Source organism: Gopherus flavomarginatus, chromosome 14 (genome assembly GCF_025201925.1).
Source record: "Gopherus flavomarginatus isolate rGopFla2 chromosome 14, rGopFla2.mat.asm, whole genome shotgun sequence".
In the NCBI taxonomy this organism is placed as follows: Eukaryota; Metazoa; Chordata; order Testudines; family Testudinidae; genus Gopherus; species Gopherus flavomarginatus.
Genome location: NC_066630.1, coordinates 36,192,112 through 36,215,668, shown reverse-complemented (window position 1 = coordinate 36,215,668; position 23,557 = coordinate 36,192,112). Strand labels below are relative to the sequence as shown.

The window sequence follows — 23,557 nt, the reverse complement described above, 5'->3', positions numbered from 1 at the left end:
AGAGGGTGTCATGGGGGAAACTTCCTAGCAGTGTTTTTTTCCTGCTATGCAATTTGAAAGCCCTCAGTAAAATATGGACTCTCTCTGTCCCTAGCAGAAAGGAAGCAAGAGAGGACCCTTTCTATCAATAGTTCTGTGTTGAAAACAATGGCAACAGTCTGTGCCATGCCCACGGCCAAACTGACCACCTCTAAATCTGCTCAGGGGGCTGTCAGGCAAATTTGTCAGGCCGGCCCCTTTCACTTACAGTCAGTAAACTGGCAGTAACTCCCTAGGAGTCAATGGAATAATACAGCTGTAGGTGAGCAGAGAATCAAATCCTTGCTTTCGAGGCTACGCAGTTCTCTAGAGCAGTTTAGAATGTCCTCCTTCCATTCAGTGCCTCTAAGATTTGGGAGAAGACTTCAGACGTCTCTGATTACTAGGTGAAGTGTCCCTTTTTCATTTGGCCTCTCAGACTAAGGGATCGAAGGCTTTGTCTACACTAGAAAGGCTTTGCTGATACAGCTATACTAGAATAGCTATACTGGCAAACCCTCCTCGTGGAGTTCCCCGAATCAAAAGGATTACATGGGCATAAGGACTTTTGAGCTGATATAGCTGTGTCTATGCTAAGACTTTTTCCAACATAGCTTATGTTGGTTAGAGGTGTGGATTTTTTTCTCCTCCACACTCCTAACTGACATAGCTATGCCAGCAAAACTTGTGTATGTAGACCAGGCCTAAGCCTCACTTTTCACTGGGTACATTGCTGATAAAGGACAGACATGAAGCTAAGCTTTACGGAGAAAGGAATCCATTCTTTTGCAAATCTGACAGGCTGGACAAATCTCTCTCTCCTTCAGTAAAACTAGCCTCTTTCTTTGTGTCCCATCAAATCAATATTATCTTCCATGCTATTATCTCCCCAATGTTTTGTCCTCAAATTCCTCCAGTAATCCACAGTTCTCTTACCTTCCCTCATCCCAGGTCAGGAGCATGCTGTTCAGACAATCCACTGCCCACTTGCTATACATCCAGACAGCAAGCGCCGAGATGCCAGAGACTTCAAGGAGTTTATTCCAAGAATTGTCACTGAAGAAGAGATGGCACCAGAGTTTGCACTTCAAGCATCCACATTTCACAATGACAGCAATGGACTTGGGAGGTATCACAGTGTCTGTGGCTCTGAAGGACATACATCTCCACGCCCTAATGGCTCCTTCCCTTCATGGGTATTGCTGCTTTATGCTGAGCTGGTATTTTCAGTACCAGACTCAGCTTTTCGGAGCTGTAGCTTTTGCCAAGAATATTTACCGAAGTCAGGCTAGCAGGAGCAGCTGAGCTTTGTTGAAAGGGGGATATGCTTCACACCATATGTTGACAATTGGCTTTGAGGATACATAATCAATCCAAATCTTAAGGACTGAGAAACCCACATGGAATCATTACTGCTGCAAGGAGCGTGGTCTGTGAGCAGGATAGTTATACACAAGCTTGAGGCCATCAGCTTGGCTTTGCTAGCTTTCTAAACACAGTGCAAGAGGAAAGCATGTTCTCATAAGGACCGACAACTCGACTGTGGTGGCCTACCTCATTTGACCGAGGAGAGCCAAAAGCAGGTAACTCCTGGCAAAGGCACTGCTGTGGATCGCTATATGGAGACTAGCCTCATATCCATCAAGACTTTCCATGCACACGGGACACGGGGTAGAGAAGGTCAATCAGATTTCTCTCTCTATAGTGCACAAAAATCACAGAACCTAACCACTTGACTGGTTGCCTTTCCTACTTGCTGCTACTCGTAAGAGGAAACTCCTATTGAGCAGAAGAGATATAGAATAGATCCTCAGCCAGAAATTTTAAATGGGCAACTCAAAGGTTGAATTGTCATCTTTCTAAGACAAGGGGAAACAATCTTGACATAGATGTTTATTTATTTTCTCAGTTCTTCGCAGTTCTAGAAATGGTAAGCAGCCAGAGTCCTTCAATCAGTTATGAGAGCTAATCTGCAAGCTTGGATATATTTTATAAACAAACTTGTAAGAAGAGACTCTGAGAAGATAAGAACTTGTCCTAACTAATGGGGTGGGGGAAGATGCCTTTAAAAAGCATAGAGGGCAGGATGTCTCCCATGTGGATTTAACCCCAGAGAAGCAACAAAAATACAGTACAGTATATCGCTAATAAATTATGTGCAATACTATTAAGCACTTCATCCTACCAGCAAATGTGAAGCCAAAACACTTAAACCTCAAGTCAAACAGTAAAATGAAAATAGAAGAGAAGATACAATGTTGATATATGGCATTACTAAAGCAGCCGGGCCTCAGTAATCATCTCTCTTCTTATCATTATAAACGCATTTAAAATCTACTGGATATGCCATCTTTAATTTTGAACAGACTAAATTAGGAGTTGGGCTGGGCATGGACTAATAAGATAAATATGACAGTGCTATTTGTATGCAAAAAATATATATATTAGGGAGTCTCACAGCATCATTCCAGAGTTAAGTCTTCTTTGCATCACACTTCCACAGCTTGGCATTTGCTGAGATGTGGGTGGGAGGGCTGTCTGTTAGTCAGGGTCACAGAGGGTCCCTTGCATTGCTGAATTAGTGCTGGTTCCAGATTTACCAAAGCCTTTCAGCTTCTTGTAACTATTTAACAGACAGAGTAAAAGAGTTCAAACATGCCATTTTCAGTTACAAGCCTCAGGGCAGAAGAGGAAAGAAATAACAAATGTTTCATCAGACTTATATGGTAACCCATAGCAGGCAAAATCAATTACTGTCAAGAGGATTTGTAGATATGTCTCACACATCTCATTGCAATGCTGTTTCTACCCCCCCCCCCCCCGCCCCCTTTTCTGTTTGGAAATCTCTTTTCTGCTTCTCTTTCTATATATTAGAATCAAGTCTGAAGAATCTTGATGATTCCAAACGCATTCAGAGCAGACAACTTTTCAAAATGCAGTATGACATTCCCACCTGCACACACCCACTCACCTAAGATAAGAATCAAATCTTCAGCCAACTATTACCATTTTCAGTTTTAGACTACGTTTTTGTTTTGCGGGACTTCAGTCTATCAAAAAGTAAATGGTGGGGCTTCAGCTGGAATACAATGTGCAGTAATGGTTACCCCATCTCAAAAAGGACATAGCAGAACAAAAGAGATGACAAAAATGGTCAAAGACCTACAAAAAATAAAAAACTCCTCATATGAAGAGAGATTGAAAAGACTGGGTTTATTGGGGAGAGCATAAAGGCCTATAAAATAATTAGAAAGTAGATCAGAAACATCTGTTCTCCCTGTCTCGTAACAGAAGAACCAGGAGACATTCAATTAAATTAAAAGGTGGCAAAAATTCAAAATGGATAAAGGGATTTTTTTTTTTTTTGCACAATATGGCAATGTAGAACTCACTGCCACAGGAAGTCGTTGAGGCCAAAAATTTAGCAGGATCAAAACGGAATAGAACATTTCTATAGATAATCGAGCATATCCAGAATTAATGATGACAAAAAATTGTGGAAGGGACATCAAACCTCATACTCTAGGGCTTAAACCAAACTACCTATTAGACCTGACAAAGGGAGCAGATGACTACACATCTGTGCACTGCAGGGTTCTTACCCCTTCCTCTGAGGCTCTTGCAACTGGCCACTGTCAGAGACAGGATACTGTTCTAAATAAACCGCAGGTCTGTTCCAATATGGCAATTCCTATGTTAAACATGGTTCCAGCTAATGCCAGTCCCTACCTTGACTCAAACTCAATACTGCCAATCCCACATATTCATAAACCATGAGTCAGGCCCCCCCGGAATCTGAGTCTGATTTAAAAATAAAATAAAATAAATAAAAAACCCACAAGATTACAAAAATTAATTCAGGGTTCTTTTTGTGTACCTTTAGTTTCAGAGGCTCTCTGGTCACGTTTTCAAGCTTTTCTTCACAACCACAACTGCTAGAAATGTAGCTTTCATTTTAAAAAGGAAAAAGGAAGCATCTCACATAATCACCTTTAAAATTTAGCAAGGCTGCCAAATTGATGTTTTAAAACTCTCACTTTTCTAAGTTTCCCACGCCACTATGGTTGATAGGCTTGATATAAACATTGTTCCAGCTAAGTTCAAACTCTTGAAATGCAATTCAAATTCAAGCATAGGTTTTTTGTTTTAAGCACAGAATACCTGCTTGCTGAGAAACAATGTGTCAATAGATATACATGAATTCCTAGTTAGGGCTCCCCTAAATTTCTGTAGACCATGACAGACATGAAAGGTTAATAAGGAAAACAAACAGAAGAGGAAGTTTGCAGCAGCAGCAGCATCTGTTTTCACAGCATCTGATCTAGCTCCATGTTAATAAATAACCTACTGATGGCCACAATGTAGCTACATCATATATTATGAAGAATAGAGAGAAGGGAGGAATCATGGAACTGAACATGGAAAGCAATGGGAATGAGTGTGGGTGAGTCTAAGAACTACAAAATGGAAGAGAGAGAAGGGATGAGAAAAGAAGAGGGGACAGCCATACAAGGAGGGGCTGGAAAAGAGGAGGGAAATAGGGTACAGGGGTGAGAACACAGCTCGCCAGGACACAACTGAATGAGCTAAATAGATCCACCTTAGGAAGAGTGTGATTTGCCTTAGGGGGCCTGGGCTTGGGGGGGAGTGATAAAGGTGGGCTCATAAGAACATAAGAATGGCCATACTGGGTCAAACAAAAGGTCCATCCAGCCCAGTATCCTGTCTACCGACAGCAGCCAATGCCAGGTGCCCCAGAGGGATGAACCTAACAGGTAATGATCAAGTGATGTCTCTCCTGCCATCCATCTTCACCCTCTGACAAACAGAGGCTAGGGACACCATTCCTTACCCATCCTGGCTAATAGCCATTAATGGACTTAACCTCTAGGAATTTATCTAGTTCTCTTTTAAACCCTGTTGTAGTCCTGGCCTTCACAATCTCCTCAGGCAAGGAGTTCCACAGGTTGACTGTCACTGTGTGAAGAACTTCCTTTTGTTTGTTTTAAACCTGCTGCCCATTAATTTCATTTGGTGGCCTCTAGTTCTTACATTATGGGAACAAATAAATAACTTTTCCTTATTCACGTTCTCCACACCACTCACGATTTTATATACCTCTATCATATCCCCCCTTAGCCTCCTCTCTTCCAAGCTGAAAAGTCCAAGCCTCTTTAATCTCTCTTCATATGGGATCCATTCCAAACCCCTAATCATTTTAGTTGCCATTCTCTGAAACTTTTCTAGTGCCAGTATGTCTTTTTTGAGATGAGGAGACCACATCTGTATGCAGTATTCAAGATGTGGGAGTACCATGCATTTATATAAGAGCAATAAGATATTCTCCATCATATTCTCTATCCTTTTTTTAATGATTCCTAACATCCTGTTTGCTTTTTTGACCGCCGCTGCACACTGCGTGGATGTCTTCAGAGAACTAGCCATGATGACTCCAAGATCTCTTTCCTGATTAGTTGTAGCTAAATTAGCCCCCATCATATTGTATGTATAGTTGGGGTTAATTTTTCCAATGTGCATTACTTTACATTTATCCACATTAAATTTCATTTGTCATTTTGTTGCCCAACCACTTAGTTTTGTGAGATCTTTTTGAAGTTCTTCACAGTCTGCTTTGGTCTTAACTATCTTAAGCAGTTTAGTATCATCTGCAGACTTTGCCACCTCACTGTTTGCCCCTTTCTCCAGATCATTTATGAATAAATTGAATAGGATTGGTCCTAGGACTGACCCTTGGGAAACACCACTAGTTACCCCTCTCCATTCTGAGAATTTACCATTAATTCCTACCCTTTGTTCCCTGTCTTTTAACCAGTTCTCAATCCATGATAGGATCTTCCGTCTTATCCCATGACAGCTTAATTTACGTAAGAGCCTTTGGTGAGGGACCTTGTCAAGGGCTTTTTGGAAATCTAAGTACACTATGTTCACTTGATCCCCCTTATCCACGTTTGTTGACCCCTTAAAAGAACTCTAACAGATTAGTAAGACACAATTTTCCTTTACAGAAACCACGCTGACTTTTGCCCAATAATTTATGTTCTTCTATGTGTCCTGACAATTTTATTCTTTACTATTGTTTCAATTAATTTGACCAGCACTGATGTTAGACTTAGCGGTGTGTAATTGCCGAGATCACCTCTAGTTGTTTTAAAATACTGGCGTTACATTAGCTATCTTCCAGTCACTGGGTACAGAAACTGATTTAAAGGACCGGTTACAAACTATAGTTAACAGTTCTGCAATTTCACATTTGAGTTCTTTCAGAACTCTTGGGGTGAATCCCATCTGGTCCCAGTGACTTATTACTGTTAAGTTTATCAATTAATTTCAAAACCTCCTCTAGTGACACTTCAGTCTGTGACAGTTCCTCAGAGTTGTCACCTACAAAGGACGGCTCAGGTTTGGGAATCTCCCTAATATCCTCAGCCATGAAGATTGAAGCAAAGAATTCATTTAATTTCTCTGCAATGACTTCATCATCTTTAAGTGCTCCTTTTGTATCTCAATCGTCCCGGGGCCCCACTGGTTGTTTAGCAGGCTTCCTGCTTCTGATGTACTTAAACATTTTGTTATTACCTTTTGAGTTTTTGGCTAGCAGTTCTTCAAACTCCTTTTTGGCTTTCCTTATTACATTTTTACACTTAATTTGGCAGAGTTTATGCTCCTTTCTATTTACCTCACTAGGATCTGACCTCCACTTTTTAAAAGAAGCCTTTTTATCTCTCATTGCTTCTTTTACATGGTTGTTAAGCCACAGTGACTCTATTTTAGTTCTTTTACTGTGTTTTTTAATTTGGGGTATACATTTAAGTTGGGCCTCTATTATGGTGTCTTTGAAAATGTCCATGCAGCCTGCAGGGATTTCACTCTATGCACTGTACCTTTTAATTTCCATTTAACTAACCTCCTCATTTTTGCATAGTTCCCCTTTCTGAAATTAAATGCCACAGTGTTTGGCTGTTGAGGTGTTCTTCCTACCATAGTAATGTTAAATGTTGTTATATTATGGTCACTATTTCCAAGCAGTCCTCTTAGAGTTACTTCGTGAACCAGATCCTGCGTTCCACTCAGGACTAAATCGAGAACTGCCTCTCCCCTTGTAGCAGCTGGTACAGGAACTCATAAGAAGCAGTCATTTAAAGTATTGAGAAATTTTGTCTCTGCATTTCGTCTTGAGGTGACATGCACCCAGTCAATATGGGGATAATTGAAATCCCCCACTATTGTTGAGTTCTTTATTTTGATAGCCTCTCTAATCTTCCTTAGCATTTCATCGTCACTATCACTGTCCTGGTCAGGTGGTCGATAATAGATCCCTAATGTTATATTCTTTTTAGAGCATGGAATTACTATCCATAGAGATTCTATGGAACATGTGGATTCATTTAAGATTTATACTTCATTTGATTCTACATTTTCTTTCACATATAGTTTCACTCCCCCATCCCACCCCCGCACGACCTGTTCTGTCCTTCCAATATATTTTGTACCCCAGAACAACTGTCCCCCATTGATTGTCCTCACTCCACCAGGTTTCTGTGATGCCTATTATATCAATATCCTCCTTTAACATGAGGCACTCTAGTTCACCCATCTTATTATTTAGACTTCTAGCATTTGTGTACAAGCACTTTAAAAACTTGTCACTGTTTATGTGTTTGCCCTTTTCTGATGTTTCAGATTCTTTTTTATGTGAATGTTTCTTGTCTGATCTGGCCCATACTTTATCCTCTTCCATCCTCTCCTCCTGACTAAAACCTAGAGAATCTCTATCAATAGACTCTCCTCTAAGAGAAGTCTCTGTCCCACCCACGTGCTCCGCTGCAGCAATCGGTTTTCCCTCATCTCTTAGTTTAAAAACTGCTCTGCAAACTTAAGTGCCAACAGTCTGGATCCACTTTGGTTTAAGTGGAGCCCATCCTTCCTGTATAGGCTTCCCCTATCCCAAAAGTTTCCCCAGTTCCTAATAAATCTAAACCCTTCCTCTCTACACTATTGTCTCATCCACACATTAAGAATCTGAAGCTCTGCCTGCCTACCTGGCCTTGTGCATGGGACTGGAAGCATTTCTGAGAATGCTACCATAGAGGTCCTGGATTTCAGTCTCTTTCCTAGAAGCCTAAATTTGGCCTTTAGGATGTCTCTCCTACCCTTCCCTATGTCATTGGTACCTACACGTACCACAACCACCGGCTCCTCCCCAGCACTACACACAAGTCTATCAAGATGCCTCGAGAGATCTGCAACCTTCACACCACGCAGGCAAGTGACATTACGGTTCTCCTGGTCATCACAAACCCAGCTATCTGTTTCTAATGATCAAATCTCCCATTACTAACACCTGCCTTTTCCTAATGACTGGAGTTCCCTCCCCTGGAGAGGTAACCTCAGTGCAAGAGGATACCCCAACATAATCTGGAAGAAGGGTCCCAACTATGGGAAGATTTCCCTCTGCTCCCGTTGACTGCTCTCCTTCCCTGAGGCTTTCATCCTCCTTAACAGTGCAGGGGCTGCCTGATCGGAGGTAAGATAAATCTACAGTGTCCCAGAAAATCTCATCAACATACCTCTGTGCTTCCCTTAGCTCCTCCAGTTCCACCACCTTGGCCTCCAAAGCCCATACGTGGTCTCTGAGGGCCAGGAGCTCCTTGCACCGAATGCACACATACACCACTCACTCACAGGGCAGGTAATCATATATGCTACACTGAGCGAAATAAACAAGATAGCCCCCACTTTGCTGCTGGGCTTCTGCCTGCATTCTCTCCTACAGCTACCTAAGTTAATGATAGGGTATTTGTTTAAATCAAGATGATTTTATTATAGTTTAGTTTAAAGGTTTTAAAGAACAACAAGTGTACCTCACCCCCTTCCCACTCCCCTTCCAAACTTCCTCTCGAAACTGCCTGTTAGCGGCTCCTGTTCACAAAGCTCCCTGGTCGCTTGCTCACTGCTTTATAAAGCCTTGGCCTTCCTGACAGCCCCACTCCCTGACTAAGGCTCAGCTCGATTCTCTCTGTTCTCCAGTAGAAAGCTGGAAAATGTATGTCCACATCCAAGCACCCTGGGTTTTGTCTGTATACTCCAGAGATTTCAGGTGCCATTATGCTTGGGAAACTGAATTGTTTTACCAGTTTGAACTCAAATGGTTGTGGAGACCTCTGAAAGCCTTTACCCTTGTTAGTTAGTGATCATTTTAAAGTAGAGGCTAGTGATGCCTAGAAGTAAGACTTTGAAAAGCAGTCAATATAGCTAATTACTACAGACTGGATGGAGAAGCAGACATACATAACATTGTACCTGTGGCCTCTCCCAGACAAGTAAATCAAACAAATCAGTGGAATTCATGAATTGAGTATCTTCAGAGTAAATGAGCTGGTTTGAAAAGGTTTAATATTAATCATAGTTTGAGAGCTGAAGCTACTGCAGGTTTCTGTAACAGCTCTGGTGAGCAGCTTTGTGGGAGAGAAACGGCCCTGAGTTCAATGCTGTTTGTGAACCACACAGACTCGGTACCAAGAAAATAAAATTAAAAAAGGTAAAAAGGCACGGACTCAGTTCTCTCACCTGTAAAACGGGGATAATGACACTTACCCTTTGGACAGTGCTTTGAGAGCCAATGAGGCTCCCATGATGATATTGATATGATAGGCATCACAAAAACTTGGTAGAACGATGACAATAAATGGGACGTGGTAATACCAGAGTACAAAATATACAGGAATGATAGAGTAGATCGTGCTGGTGGGGGTGTGGCACTATATGTGAAAGAAAGCTGAGTCAAATAGAGTAAAAATCTCAAATGACTCTAACTGTACCATAGGCTCTCTATGGATAAAAATTCAATGCTTGAGTAATAAGAGTAGTACAGCAGGAATATACTACTGACCAGCTGACCGAATGGTGATGGGAAATGCTCCAGGAGATTAGAGGGGCTATAGAAATAGAAAACTTAGTAATGGGGGCGGGGGACTACCCTCATATTGACTGGGTACATGTCACCTCAGGATGGGATGCAGAGATATTGTTTCTAGACACCATTAATGGCTGGTTCTCAGAGCAGCTAGTCCTAGAACTCACAAAGGGAAAGACAATTCTTGATTTACCCTAAGTGGAGCAAAGGATCTAGTCAAAGAGGAGAATATAATTGAACCGCTCGGTAATAGCAACCATAATATAAATTAAAAATTTAACATCCTTTAGGGGATAATACCAAAGAAGGCCATCACAGGAACATTTAGCTTCAGAAAGGGGAACTACACAAAAACAACAAAGCTAGTTAAAAGGAACAGTCACAAGAGTGAAATGCCTGCAAGCTGCACAGAACTTTTTAAAAACACCATAATAGAGGCTCAAATTAAACGTATACCCCACATTTAAAAAAAACAGTGAGAGGACCAAAAAAAGGTCACCATGGCTAAACAGAGTAAAAGAAGCAGTTAGAGGCAAAAGGAAATTGTTTAAAATTTGGAAGTCAAATCCTCTCGCAGGCCAAATTAATAAAGTAAGCAGTAAAAAGTCACCAGGATCAGATGGTATTCACCCAAGGGGTCTGAAGGAACTCAAATATGCAACTACAGAACTACTAACTGTGGTGTCTAACCCAACACTTAAATTAGCTATCCTCCAACAGGTATAGAAACTGACATGACACCTGTTTTTTAAAAAGGCTTCAGAAGTGATCATGGCACTCACCGGGCAGTAAACCTAACTGAAGTACCAGGAAAATTGACTGGAACTATACTAACAGCACAATTATCAGACACACAGATGAACATAACTTGTGGAGAAGAATTAACACAGTTTCTGTAAAGGGAAATCATGCCTCACCAATCTATTAGAATTCTTTGAGGGAGTCAATAAACGTGTGGACAAGGGTGACCAGTGGATATAGAGTACTTGGACTTTCAGAAAGCCTTTGGCAAGATCCCTAATCAAAAGCTCTTAAGAAAAGTAAGCAGTCATGGGATAAGAGAGAAGGTCCTCTCATGGATCAGTAACTGGTTAAAAGACAGAAAACAAAAGGCAGGAATAAATTATCAGTTTTCATAATGGAGAGAAGTAAATAGTGGTGTTCCCCAGGGATCTGCACTGGGACCAGCGCTGTTCAACATTCACAAATGATCCGGAAAAAGGGGCAAATAGTGAGGTTGCAAAGATTGCAGATGATACAAAATTACTCAAGATACTTAAGTCCAAAGCAGACTGCAAAATTTACAAAGAAATCTCGCAAAACTGTGTGACTGGGCAGCAAAATGGCAGATGAAATTCAATGTTGATAAATGCAAAGTAATGCATATTGAAAAATAGAATCCCAGTTAAACAAACGAAACGATGGGTTCTAAATTAGCTGTTAACACTCAAGAAAAATCTTCGGCGTCATTGTGAATAGTTCTCTGAAAACATCTGCTCAATATGCAGCGGCAATCAAAAAAAAGCTAACAATACTGGAATCATTAGGAAAGGGACAGATTATAAAACAGTAAATATCATAATGCCGCTATGTAAAGCCATGGTACTCCCACATCTTGAATACCGCATGTAGTTCTGGTCACCCCATCTCAGAAACAGTATATTAGAAATGGAAAAGGTTCAGAAAAGGGCAACAAAAATTATTAGGCGTATGGAACAGCTTCCATATGAGGAGAGATTAATAAAAGCGGGACTTTTCATCTTGGAACCGAGACAACTAAGGGGGGATATGATAGAGGCATATCAGGACTGTAGCCTTAGAACTGCAAATGAGAAGCATGCTAACTTCAAAGCATGGATGTTGCATTCAACAATGGGAAATTTACAGACCTCTGCTGCAATGGGAACGCTTGACAGACTGCTTTCGGGGAGAACCGCTGTAAAAATGAACCCTTGGAACAATCCTGTATCTCTGGACAGTTTTGATTTTAGCAGGGGAGGAGTTACGAAATAAGTGGACAGTGATCTCCAAAGACTTTTGGAGACTGGCGGATTACTACATCTCTGCTATCATTACAAACTTTGACTCATTTGTTAATGTATTTACCTCTCACTAACTCATTTCTTTTTGCAGCTCATAACTCTTTAGTTAGTTTACTAAAGAAACTTGCTTTCAGGTTGTCTTTGGTGAGATATCTGTAGTATCTATTGACATGGAGTAAGTGGCTGCTCCTTCGGAATTGGGAGAAACCTAATGTAATGTGCTTTTTGGTTTCAATAACCTTTTATCACAAAAGCCAGTTTGGGCAGTAAGATTGAATGGAGAGCTTAACAGGGACTGTGAATCGATGGCAAGACTGGTGTAGTGAGCTCACGTTTATTACTGGCATGGTGAAATCTAATTATAGAATATGCCACCAGTTTGGGTAGTCTGATCTGTTCTCTGACAGTTTGACCTGAGACTGCCACCACTCCACACAGCATGACGGTATTTATCCCCCTTCCACTGGAGGGGAATGTGGAGAGGCTCAGTGATTCTCCATGAAAGAATTAGTGGCTGAGTGGAGAGCACAACTCCAAAGTTCTTCACACTCAGCCTCACACTTAAACCATGCTACCACTCTATACCAGGGGAAAGCTGGAGCAGAAGGATGGACTTGTGATTAGAGCACAAGAGATTTGAGTTCAATTTCCATCTCAGCCACAGACTCACTGTGCAAGTGACTTGTACCCAGATTTCTAAGAGTATTTGGGCATTGCTTAACTCAGTGTTGCCAAGTCTGAGTGAGTTACATGGTTACATGCCATTTTCCAAAGTGACTGTCAATGGGATTTTGGCTCTTCAGTGCCAAAATCCCTTTTTGAAATGAGATTTAGCCGTTGAAACACTGAGGACAGCAATGACTAAATACCTTTAAAAATCCAGACCTAAATCTCTCTGTGCCTCAGTTCCTCAACTCTAAAATGGACTTAATTCTTTCTGTAGCCTGGTCTTTCTTTGTCTGGTCTACTCAATTTACAAAAACTCTTCAGGATAAGGACTGACTCTTGTTTTTGATACAGCACCTAGCGCTATGAGGCCTGACCTTAGTTGGGACCTCTAAGCACTGCTGCAAACCAACAAGAATTGAATTAAAACAACATAGTTAAGATTGTAGCTGGCTTCCCATTATAAATGTAAGCCATACGTTCAAACCACTCCCCTGCTCCCCATGAAATTTCACAGGCTCATCTCAGGAAAGTCAGCATAAGCTTTTCATGGTGTGTGGAAAATTTCCCTACAGTTTCATTTAGTTCTTCCATTTGAAGAGTAAGGACTGAAGAATTATGCCTGATCAAAGCAGGTAAATGTTCAAGTTTAGACCCAACAACCTTGAGAGTGTGTCTCCGTGAAATCTATCAATCCATTGCTATACTTTGGTCATTATAATGCACTGGGACTGAGAAGCTGCTTCCACCTAAGAGAAGCAGCACTACTGTACTTATGCATGACCATGAACCAAGTTTAGCTCCTGAATTAGAGCCCAAAGCATCCATGTTTATTTACCATTTTTGTTTCCATGAAAGAAAGTGATATTTGTGCTTTTGGGGACCCTCAGGTTAAAAATTCCATATGTGTCTGAAAACAAGATGTATTCCCTTTGTTATTAACAAGAGCTTAGATGATATTTTAGAAATTTTTTTTTTTGGTCATTAATGTTCTTCACGTTTTCCATTTCTCTAAGCTCAGATACGGCGAAGAGAGCAGTCTGTTTCACTTTTGTTTATACTCCGTTTCCCCTGTCAAGTTCCTGCTCACTAGCACAAAGCTTTTGCATCCTGGCTGCAAACAGCTGCTGGGGAACCCTAAAATCCACCCTGATAAAGTCACTGTCTTCAAGGTTTTCTTTTCAAAATTCATGGAAGCATCAATGTTTTACAAAACAAAACTGATTGACGGTTCAGAAAACTACATTCTGAGCCTAAAAATCAATAGGTCCCTTGAACCAGAGTAATTGCTGTTACAGGCTATACATGGAAGAAGCTGAAGTTGCCAGATTTCAGGAACCTGTCTAAAATATTGCATCTTCTTACAGATGTTCTATTTCTATGATCTTATTGATGAAATAGGGCAGCTACGCTTTCCCTGCACTGCACAAGCATAGATTCTAATAGTTTATTTGCATGTTAAGTTGATGTTAGCTAGGTCAGTAGTTAGTACAATACTTGGCGAACAAGAATTGCTCAGGGCCCAATTAATGCTCCAGCATAGTATGAGGAGGAACTGAGCTGCTAGAAATGCTGTATTTCTGGTAAGATGTTATGCCAAGGTCTTGGGATCACTAATGATCCCCTAGCACTTTTTGCAAGAGGAGAAGTCTGTCACCTGGGTCATTCTAACTCAGATAATTATATTCTGCCATCCTAGATTCCCTCTGCATGTGGTGTTTTAAATGGTTGATTAGTGTTGCTGTGAGGGGTTAAACAGCTTTCACACACTACTCTAGAGGTGGCTGCATTTCAACAATGGGAGAAGCGATCTCTATTTCCCTCACCTACCTCCTAGAGGTGTTCGATCTTCAGATGAAGAGTGCCGCAACATGGGGAGCGATAAGCAAAATCTTCAACGAGCGCATTATAGTTGTGCAGTACCCTCAGCCAAAGTAAAAGAGGGGCAAAACCAAGCGTTAAGACCCAATATTCAACCTCAATTTAAAAATGTTTTTTAAGCCTACCGTACTATCTGTCTGAGACAAACAAAAACCATCTGAGTTGAGCATACAGGAGCTATAAGAATACACTAGTAGGCAGTAGAATTTAAATGCATCAGACAGGTATATATACTACAACAATGGTTCTCTACTTTTTCCCCATACTGTGACATCATATTAGCACTGATAAAGTTTCAGAACATCTCTTCAGTAGATTTGGGTCTTTCAATCTAGCCATAAAATAAAATAAAAAGGATGGCCATGACTTTCCTGGATGTGTTTCAAATCCCCGGCTTGAGAAGCCACTCTCTAGAACCATACTACTTCACATGCGGAACTGGGAGACCAATTGCCAATTATTCTGTTTTGTGAATTAGCATGTAGAGCATCAAAAGAACAGAAATAATGCACTCTGCTAATTCACGCGATGAGTGTAGTTTAAACTACTGATAATGCTTCATATTACACAGTCTACTACTAAATGTACTGCAGTCTATTTTGTAAAAGTAATAAAGTCTTAGTAATTTAGATTTCACCACAGTCCTGTGTTATTAAATCACTAATAAGAAGTGGGAGAAACTGCTGTTTGTGTGTAAACTATGGAGTGGACAAAGTACCAAGTGGGAAAATTGTATTAACAATTTACTCTGTTTCCTGCTACATGATGCTATTCAGCACTCGCATCACAGCCAAAGGAAGCAAGGAGCAACTGATTACATATCTTTCACAGGACAATGAATGAGCATCCCCTGCACTCTTCAGTACCATCTTTGATTATCACACGCCAACTGATTTTCTATTGCCAAGGGTCTTTGGAAGACTTGACTAAATAAACACTTGACAAACAGCCAATCTAGTGATTCAGAGACACAAACTGAAAGACCAAGTACTGGCAGGATATTAACAGAGCTAGCTAATTATCCCCCCAACCACCTGGTGAAGACTGCAAGCCATGAAGCTATGCCACTCACAGATAACTATTGTATTCTTGTTGTACTCACTGAGATATTTCTATTCTGCTGCTGGCCATGGGATTTCATAGAATCATAGATTATTAGGGTTGGAAGGGACCTCAGGAGATCATCTAGTCCAACTCCCTGCTCAAAGCAGGACCAATCCCCAAATGGCCCCCTCAAGAATTGAACTCACAACCCTAGGTTTAGCAGGCCAATGCTCAAACCACTGAGCTATCCCTCCCCCCCACAAAGATTTTTATTTAATTTGGTTTTACTAAGATACATCGGGGAAACTCCCTGCTCCAGTTCTGAGGTGGAAGAGATTTCTGCATTCTTTTATGTTATTTATATTTCAAAGGGTGCCCCAATCGCCTCACTCTGAATGCACTTCCAGATTGTACTGCAAAAATCAACTGCTGCATGTCAGAAATTAATTCCACTTCTCCACCTTTCCCTTTATCGTGTTAAACTGCCTTTGGCCACATTTTATTATCTGGATGTTTATCTTCTCTTTTATCTGTCCATATGCAATCCTACTTGAAATTAATAGGACTGCTTAACCAAGTAGGGTTTGGCCTTTGGGGTAAACTTCATGCATTGATTGTAACTGAACAAGACTACCATCGAGGGACATCATTTTCAAAGTCTGGCATTTCTGCAACATTTTAAAAATTCTGCAGCCATCATTACACTTTCTTGTAACCTATTTCTCCTGAAGATAATGGGGATCAGGGAGAAATCGACCAACTGACCCTACATAACCAAAGCAGGGGACTTTGCCCTTGTGCTCTCGCCACTGGCTCTGCAATAGGTAAAAGGTCCCCACAGTTGTACAGGCAACATCGATTGGGGCAAACAAGGAAACTACAAAAAAAAAAGAAGCTATGTTAATTTCAAGCTCCATTAAAATTGATGGGGAAAAAAAAATCCATGTTTGGCAAATGGAGAAGGACAAAATCTGTAGGAGGAATCATGCATTTTCAGGCTAAGGTGATGCAAAGAATGGAGGGTAAACAGAACTTGAGGTTGCCCCTTTAAGTCTGTGGCAGTGTGTTTCCATTTAAAAAGCTTGCTTTTAGTTACTCTATCAAAGTATAAAATGTTCATCATCATAAAAAAAACAAAACAAAACAAAAAAACTCACTGCCTGAATGTTATCAAGATTTCAGCCACTGAAACCACAAGAAGTATGTTTTATTTCCCTGGTTTAAGGGTTTGGGGAGACAATGCTACCTCAAAATTACTGTGTTTTTTTTGTTAATGTCACAATCATGGATAGAAAACCTATGGTAATAAAAAAACCCTCAAAATATCCAAGATAATTAATTTTGGTCATATTCAGTTGCTATTCGGATAAATTTAAGGCCTAATCCTGCAGTCTTCATTCAGACAAAACTCCTATTGACTTGAGGTATTTGGATTTTTAAAGATCTACCCTAGTAAATAAGTAAAGATAAATAAAACAAAATAAACTTCCAATGGTAGTTTTGCCTGAATCAGGAACGCAGGATCAGGCCCTCAAATAAAATGATGAAATCCTGGCCCCAGTGAAGGCAAAGGCAAAACTCGCACGGGCTTTCATGGAGCTAGGATTTCACCCAACATTTTCTAAGCAGTTAGAACAGTTGTATTTTATAGAGGCCCCAATTCAACATCCATAGGAGTCTTTTCATTGACTTCACTGGGAGTTGGCTCAGGCTCTAAATGTGGGAGTTGCACATTTCCAATGGTTGTATCACAGCTCTTGTGCTCACACATAAAAACAAGTAGACTTGTGGGTCAATCCAGAAGATTTTTTAAACCACTGGTCTAGAAATCATAGTGATTTAATACCAGAGTATGACACTGCATATTAAGGCATGGAAGGATCAGATATTTATAGGTTAATGTCAGTAAACGTCAATTTCATCATACACACACAAACCAACAAAAAAAATTTCCATTGACAATTATACGTTTACAGATAAGAAGAGCTTAAAAAAATGCTGCTTAAGAACTTGAGTTTGTTTTAAGATTATTTACATTGTCTAATTTGACATGAGATGTTGAAAATGTGTGTTTTAATGGTTATAAAGCTTTGAATTTTTGAATCTCAATGTCTGTTGTCATTAAAGAATTGTTGTCTAACCCCTCCATACGTAATTTCCCGCAAGTGTGAAAATTTATACTGATAAATGGGGGCGGGGGGAGAGGGAATGCTTAAAACCAAATTTTGTGTAATTACGAAAATTTAAATTGATAAACAAATGCTTAAAAATAAACATCAATACTAGCCATGAAATGATAAAAAAAATCAAAACTGAATTCTGCTAAGCCTATGCATATTGCACCACATGTAACAATACAGAAGACACAAAGCCCCTTGCTTTTATCTGTCACAATGTTTGTAATCACTTAGGATAGGGATAGGCAACCTATGGCATATGTGCCGAAGGCGGCACGCAAGCTGATTTTCAGTGACACTCACACTGCCTGGATCCTGGCCACCGGTCCGGGGGACTCTGCATTTTAATTTAATTTTAAATGAAGCTCCTTAAACATTTTAAAAACCGTATTTACTTTCCATACAACAATAGTTTAGTTATATATTATAGACTTATAGAAAGAGACCTTCTAAAAAGATTAAAATGTGTTACTGGCACGCGAAACCTTAAATTAGAGTGAGTAAATGAAGACTCGGCACAGCACTTCCGAAAGGTTGCCGAACTCTGACTTAGGAGATACAAATGAAGCCCCATTTCTGCAGCTGGGTCCAAGCACACATGCTACTTCACTTGCACATTGACTTAAGTGACACCCACAGAGCTGTCTGGACACAAGCAGCTGTAACACCAGGATCTTAGCTTGTATGTTGTAAGCTGTGAATGAATGAATGTGCAAACTATCTTTCCTCTACAAAATTTAACACAGTTATTTCTAAAATATGCGGAAAAAAATTCTTGCATCTATGTGCCAGGAATCTAGAATCTTTATTAGAAGTTTTCCAGCCAACTACTCTAGTATGAGACTTTCCCGGACTAATCCCTTTTATGAACAAGTCATCTACATTTTATTACTGATAAATAATTCAGGTAATTGATTGAGACCCAATCTGATGCACCTCTCTGTAGTCAGCACTAAAGAGTACAGTATAAAATGGGCTCAGCATAGAAAGACACTCTGCTAATTATCTAAATAGGGCAAGGTTGCCAATAAGTTGAAATCCTGGGTTCTCACACTTTTTGAGCCACTCAAGACACTAGGTTTATAGGCCTGTCCCCCCTCCATCCCCCCAAGACCCTCCTTCTGTTGTCTTTCCCTTTTGCGTTCCATTCTGTCTACAGGAAACAGAAATTTGCTGGAATCAGTCAGCATTGCAGAGAGCCTTCATTAGAGAAATCAGCTAGACTAATCTCTCCATGCTGCCCACTTACAGAACACTAGCACTGCAACACAAGAAGACAGGAAGAAAATAAGTCAATAATTTAGGCAAAAGAGCTTAAAAACCTGAGAGGCTTAAATAAAGTGGCAGGAGACAAAGGTTATTTTTCTCTTATAGGGCCCGGAAAATTTTCTCTATGGTGCTATGCATGGAAAAGATGTAAGAGTGCACAGTAATTTCCTGTGCAGGAAGCTTTGACTGGATTTATATCTAGCACTGGCCTAAAATTCATAACAGATAATTTTTAAAAATATTCTTTAAAACCCTAGTCTAAGCGGCAACAATGAAGAATGGCTGGAGATCAGATCTGGTGTGCCTCCCCAAAGATTACCCCCACTCCTGCAATGCGAGGTGCATCAGCAGACAACAGTACCAAATGCAGCGTGCCAGTCACATTTTGCTGCCACCGAAGAAATAGTAACTAGAATTGTAAGTGCCTGGCAAATGCTTGCTCTAAATATGGTTAAGAGTGCAAAAGCTCAGGCGGGGTCTACACTATGAAGTTTTGTTCGTATAGCTGAGTGAGTGAGGGGTGTGAAGAAACTATACCCCTAACCGACATACCTATGCCAGCAAAAACGCCAGTGAAGACTCAGCTATGCTGACAGAAGACGGCTTTCGTTGGCAGAGCTAACATCCATGGGGAAGGTGGTGTTACTATGCTGGCAGAACTCCTCCTCCTCCTGTGGACATACACTGCATCCACACTAGAGGGCTCTGCAGTATAGCTGTACCACTACAGCTGCATTGGCAGAGCCTATGTAGCGTGCACAACGCCTCGGTGTCTAGAGAATGCAAAGAAAAAGGAACCAAGAAAGGACAATTAGGGTACTTCTACACCACAGCTGGAGGCGTAACTTCCAGTTCAGGTAGATGTAGACATGCTAGGTTTGATCGAACAGCAGCATAGACACAACGGTATGGGTGAGCTGCACAATCCTGTTTGAGATCCCAGGTACGTACTTAAGCCACAGCTACGTTCAGCATGACAGCTCAATCAAGGTGCCCATGTATATGCTTTCCTGTGCTGGAATTTACACCTCCAGTGTAGATGTAGCCTTAGGTCAAAGGAAGTCGGCAAAGATAAATCTGAACTGAAGTCGTACAAATTATTTGGAGTAGAAGTTTTTATTGTTAAAATACACTATGAATAGTGGTCGTTGAGTGCTATCCACATGCTCAGTGCTGTACAAGACAAACACTTGCCCCCTCAACATTAAAACCTACTTATCTATCCATTTCCAGAGTAACCAGTGTAACTGTAAAATAATGGGGTAATTAGAGGAATGACAGAGTGAGCCAGATTCTGCTGCTCTTGATTCCTTAACTTGCATATTAGTCCACTCACTGAGCAAAATGGGGCAACTCACAGAATAGAATACTACCAAAGGGATGTCTACAATACCTGCCAGATCGGCGGGCAGCGATCGATCCAGCAGGGATCAATGTATCGCGTGTAGTCTAGATGCGATAAATTGACTCCCGAGCGCTCTCCCGTTAACTCCTGCACTCCAGCTTGGTGAGAAGCGCAGGCAGAGTCGACGGGGGAAGAGTCAGCCGTCGACTTACTGCAGTGAAGACACCACGGTAAGAAGATCTAAGTATGTTGACTTCAGCTACGTTATTCACGTAGCTGAAACTGCATAACTTAGACTGATTCCCCCCCATGTAGACCAGGGCTAAGTAACATGGTGTAATGCGACCCTAAAAGAGCAAAAAGATTCTAAATGACCACTAGGCTTCTAAAGAAGCAGCCAAACCAGCAAAAAGACTGTCACAACCATCAGGTCAAAATACTACTAAAGCTTTGGTCCAATACCAGGAGCTTTTGTCTAAAATAACAAACAAGCAAGTAAAACCTACATGACTTAACAGAACTAACATGGCAGGCAAAGGATAACCAGAGGCATACAGACCCAGGATCTCTTGCCCTGGGTAAAACCTTGATAAAAATTTCTCTCAGAGAACCAGATGCTATTGCTGACATCTGTGTACTGAGACCTACAGACAAGAGCAAAGCCTTGTCTATATTCTGAGTAGGTATTTTCAGATACAGACAATTGTCAACATCAGCCAGACAGCTTGAGATGTGACTGCAAATGTCCTCAGACAAAGCAGAGGATGATGTCCTGCAAACCTGCACAAAATACTGAAAACCCTTGTGCCTGTATTAAATTGAAGTTGAACAATAAGGAGACTAAGGGCAGAGCCCTGAAGCTCCCTTGTGTCTGTAAAAATCACACAAAACCAGGAATATTGTCATGCTTCCTGTTTTAGATCACCGATTTATTTAATTTATATATTTTTGCTGGCAGTCATCTGTGAAGAAAGATTCAAGACTGAAAGCTTGGGTGTGAGGCCTCAGACACCAAAAAAAAAAAAAAAAATTGAAACTAGAAGGAGCATTTGATTAACAATATCAAATAACCCTCCTATTGAGGAGACCTTGCGATTTGGTAGAAACCAGATTGCTGAAAACCTTAAAGTTGTTTTGGTAAAATAGAAAGAAATATTATGCATGTCAATCTTGATTTATCAGAGGATGAAAAATAAATGGCAACATTTGGCCCATGTACCCAAACAGCTTGGAAACAAAAAAGTTTTTTTAGCGCTACTGCTAGGGGGTTGAGAATCTACAGCAAGATTGTGTACTGTACTCTTAAACAAGAAAGGACAGACACCCAAAATCAGGGTGGATAAAAATCAATGATTTAAAAAAAAAATTATTTAAATCATATTTTTTAATAAAATGCTTTTTGAGGAAAAAACCTATCTAAATATAGTTTTAATTAAGATACATTATGGCTCAAAATATTTCATCATGGGATACAGATTATAAATTCTAATTCTATAGTAGGAGACAATATAGTCATGTAATGTTTAAGAAAAAAGTTTTGCTAATAATGTTCCAATAGTTCATGAATTAGGGAACCAATTTTATGGGGTTCCAGGGGCTTCTGTATAGATTTAGGTTAATATTTCCATCTACCCAATGGGACTCAGTGCTCAGTCTAGAAGATACCATCAGAGATGCTTAGTTTTGCAGTTCTCCAACTGTGCCTTTGTGTCTCCAGACGTAACATGCTTGTTTAAAATATTTTTTCTGTTAATAAATAAATAATAGAGGTGAGCAATCAAAGAATACAAGGGTTGGAAGGGACTTCAGGAGGATTCATCTAGTCCAACCCCCTGCTCAAATCCCCAGACAGATTTTTGTCCCAGATCCCTAAATGGCCTCCTCAAGGATTGAACTCACAACCCTGGGTTTAGCAGGCCAATGCTCAAACCACTGAGCCTCCCCTCCCCAATAGTCATTTTAACAAAAACAAACCTGATTTTAAAAAACTTGAATGTTTAACTAAATTCAAAAATTCATATGCTTGTTTTGTTAAAATATTATATGTTTGCTGTTGAAGAAAAAAATCCAGAATACATAACATTGTTGTATTAGTTAAATAAAACAATTTAAATGTCTGTCCAGTGATGTTCTCCTCCTAATACAGCAAGGCAAGAAAATCCTCCAAATATTAATGATTAACCTGTTGAATAGGAGATGGTTCACCTCCAAATGACTTCATACATATCTGCTTCAATTACCTTTGGTAAATGAAATAACCAAACAATCATTTTCTGATATAGTTGTAAAACTAAACTGAAAAGTTTTCAAAATAAATCCCTTTAAAAAATGTATTGTGTATACCTTCTAAAAATGAAACCTACATCTCTGAGTTGTGACGAATATGTATTAAGGTTATAACAACCAACAAGAATGCACTTTTATGTAGAAATCTATGATTAAATCAAGTCTTCCTGACTAGTGATTTAAATCAAATCCATCCGGCCCAAAATCAAAAAAGAATATAGTTACAGTAAATCTAGATGTAAAAAGGAAGAAGCGCTCTTGCAAAAAGCTAGATGGACTGGGGTCAAGAAAGACATCTAGTAAGTTTAATAAATCGTAATAAAAGATATCAGAAACTGGAACAAATGAATAAAATAAAATTCAAATAAAAAAGTGAGCAGCAGTAAAAGCTATCACCCTATGATCATGCAATAGATCTCCCGGGCCTGCTAACCTTCTTCTGAGAAAGAGTGGCAAAATCTTCCGGGGGGTGGGGGGAGGGGGGAAAACAGTAGGAACAGCTAGAGGGTGAGGAGGAACAAAGTGTCATATCAACAAGGAATCAGATTATATAGAAATTTGTCTAGAGCTGTTCATACACACAAATACTGCTTTGCAGACGTTAATTTGAGGACATACGAATCACCAGACTGGATCTGACCAGTGATCCATCTAGCCCAGTACCCTGCCTCGGACAGTGGCCAATACCAGCTATTTCAGATAATGTGCAAGAACCCCTGCAGTAGGCAGAGGAGCTAATGTGTCCCCAGGAAAAGTTTCCTTCTAACTCCCTGTAACAACAGGGTGGTCTGCCCTTATACGGGGTTGGGGGCAGCCAGTCCTCTTCAATACTCAGATCCAGCTGAGAAGGATCAGGGGATTCATATAAGAGGCTCAAAGAGCCCAGCTAAGGAGA

The 23,557-nt window shown here is 40.3% G+C and overlaps 1 protein-coding gene across 7 annotated transcripts in view; it reads right to left on the bottom strand.

Annotated features, from left to right (window-relative positions):
* The window catches only part of NUP93 (nucleoporin 93), a 129,357-nt gene that overhangs the window by 87,319 nt on the left and 18,481 nt on the right, over nucleotides 1-23,557 (bottom strand). The window contains exon 2 of one of the 7 annotated variants that reach the window (XM_050922771.1): nucleotides 2,477-2,641. The exons of the other annotated variants lie outside the window; for them this stretch is intronic. The gene's annotated coding sequence lies outside the window, so the exon portion shown is untranslated. The remainder of the gene's footprint in view (nucleotides 1-2,476; nucleotides 2,642-23,557) is intronic. 7 annotated transcript variants of the gene reach the window in all.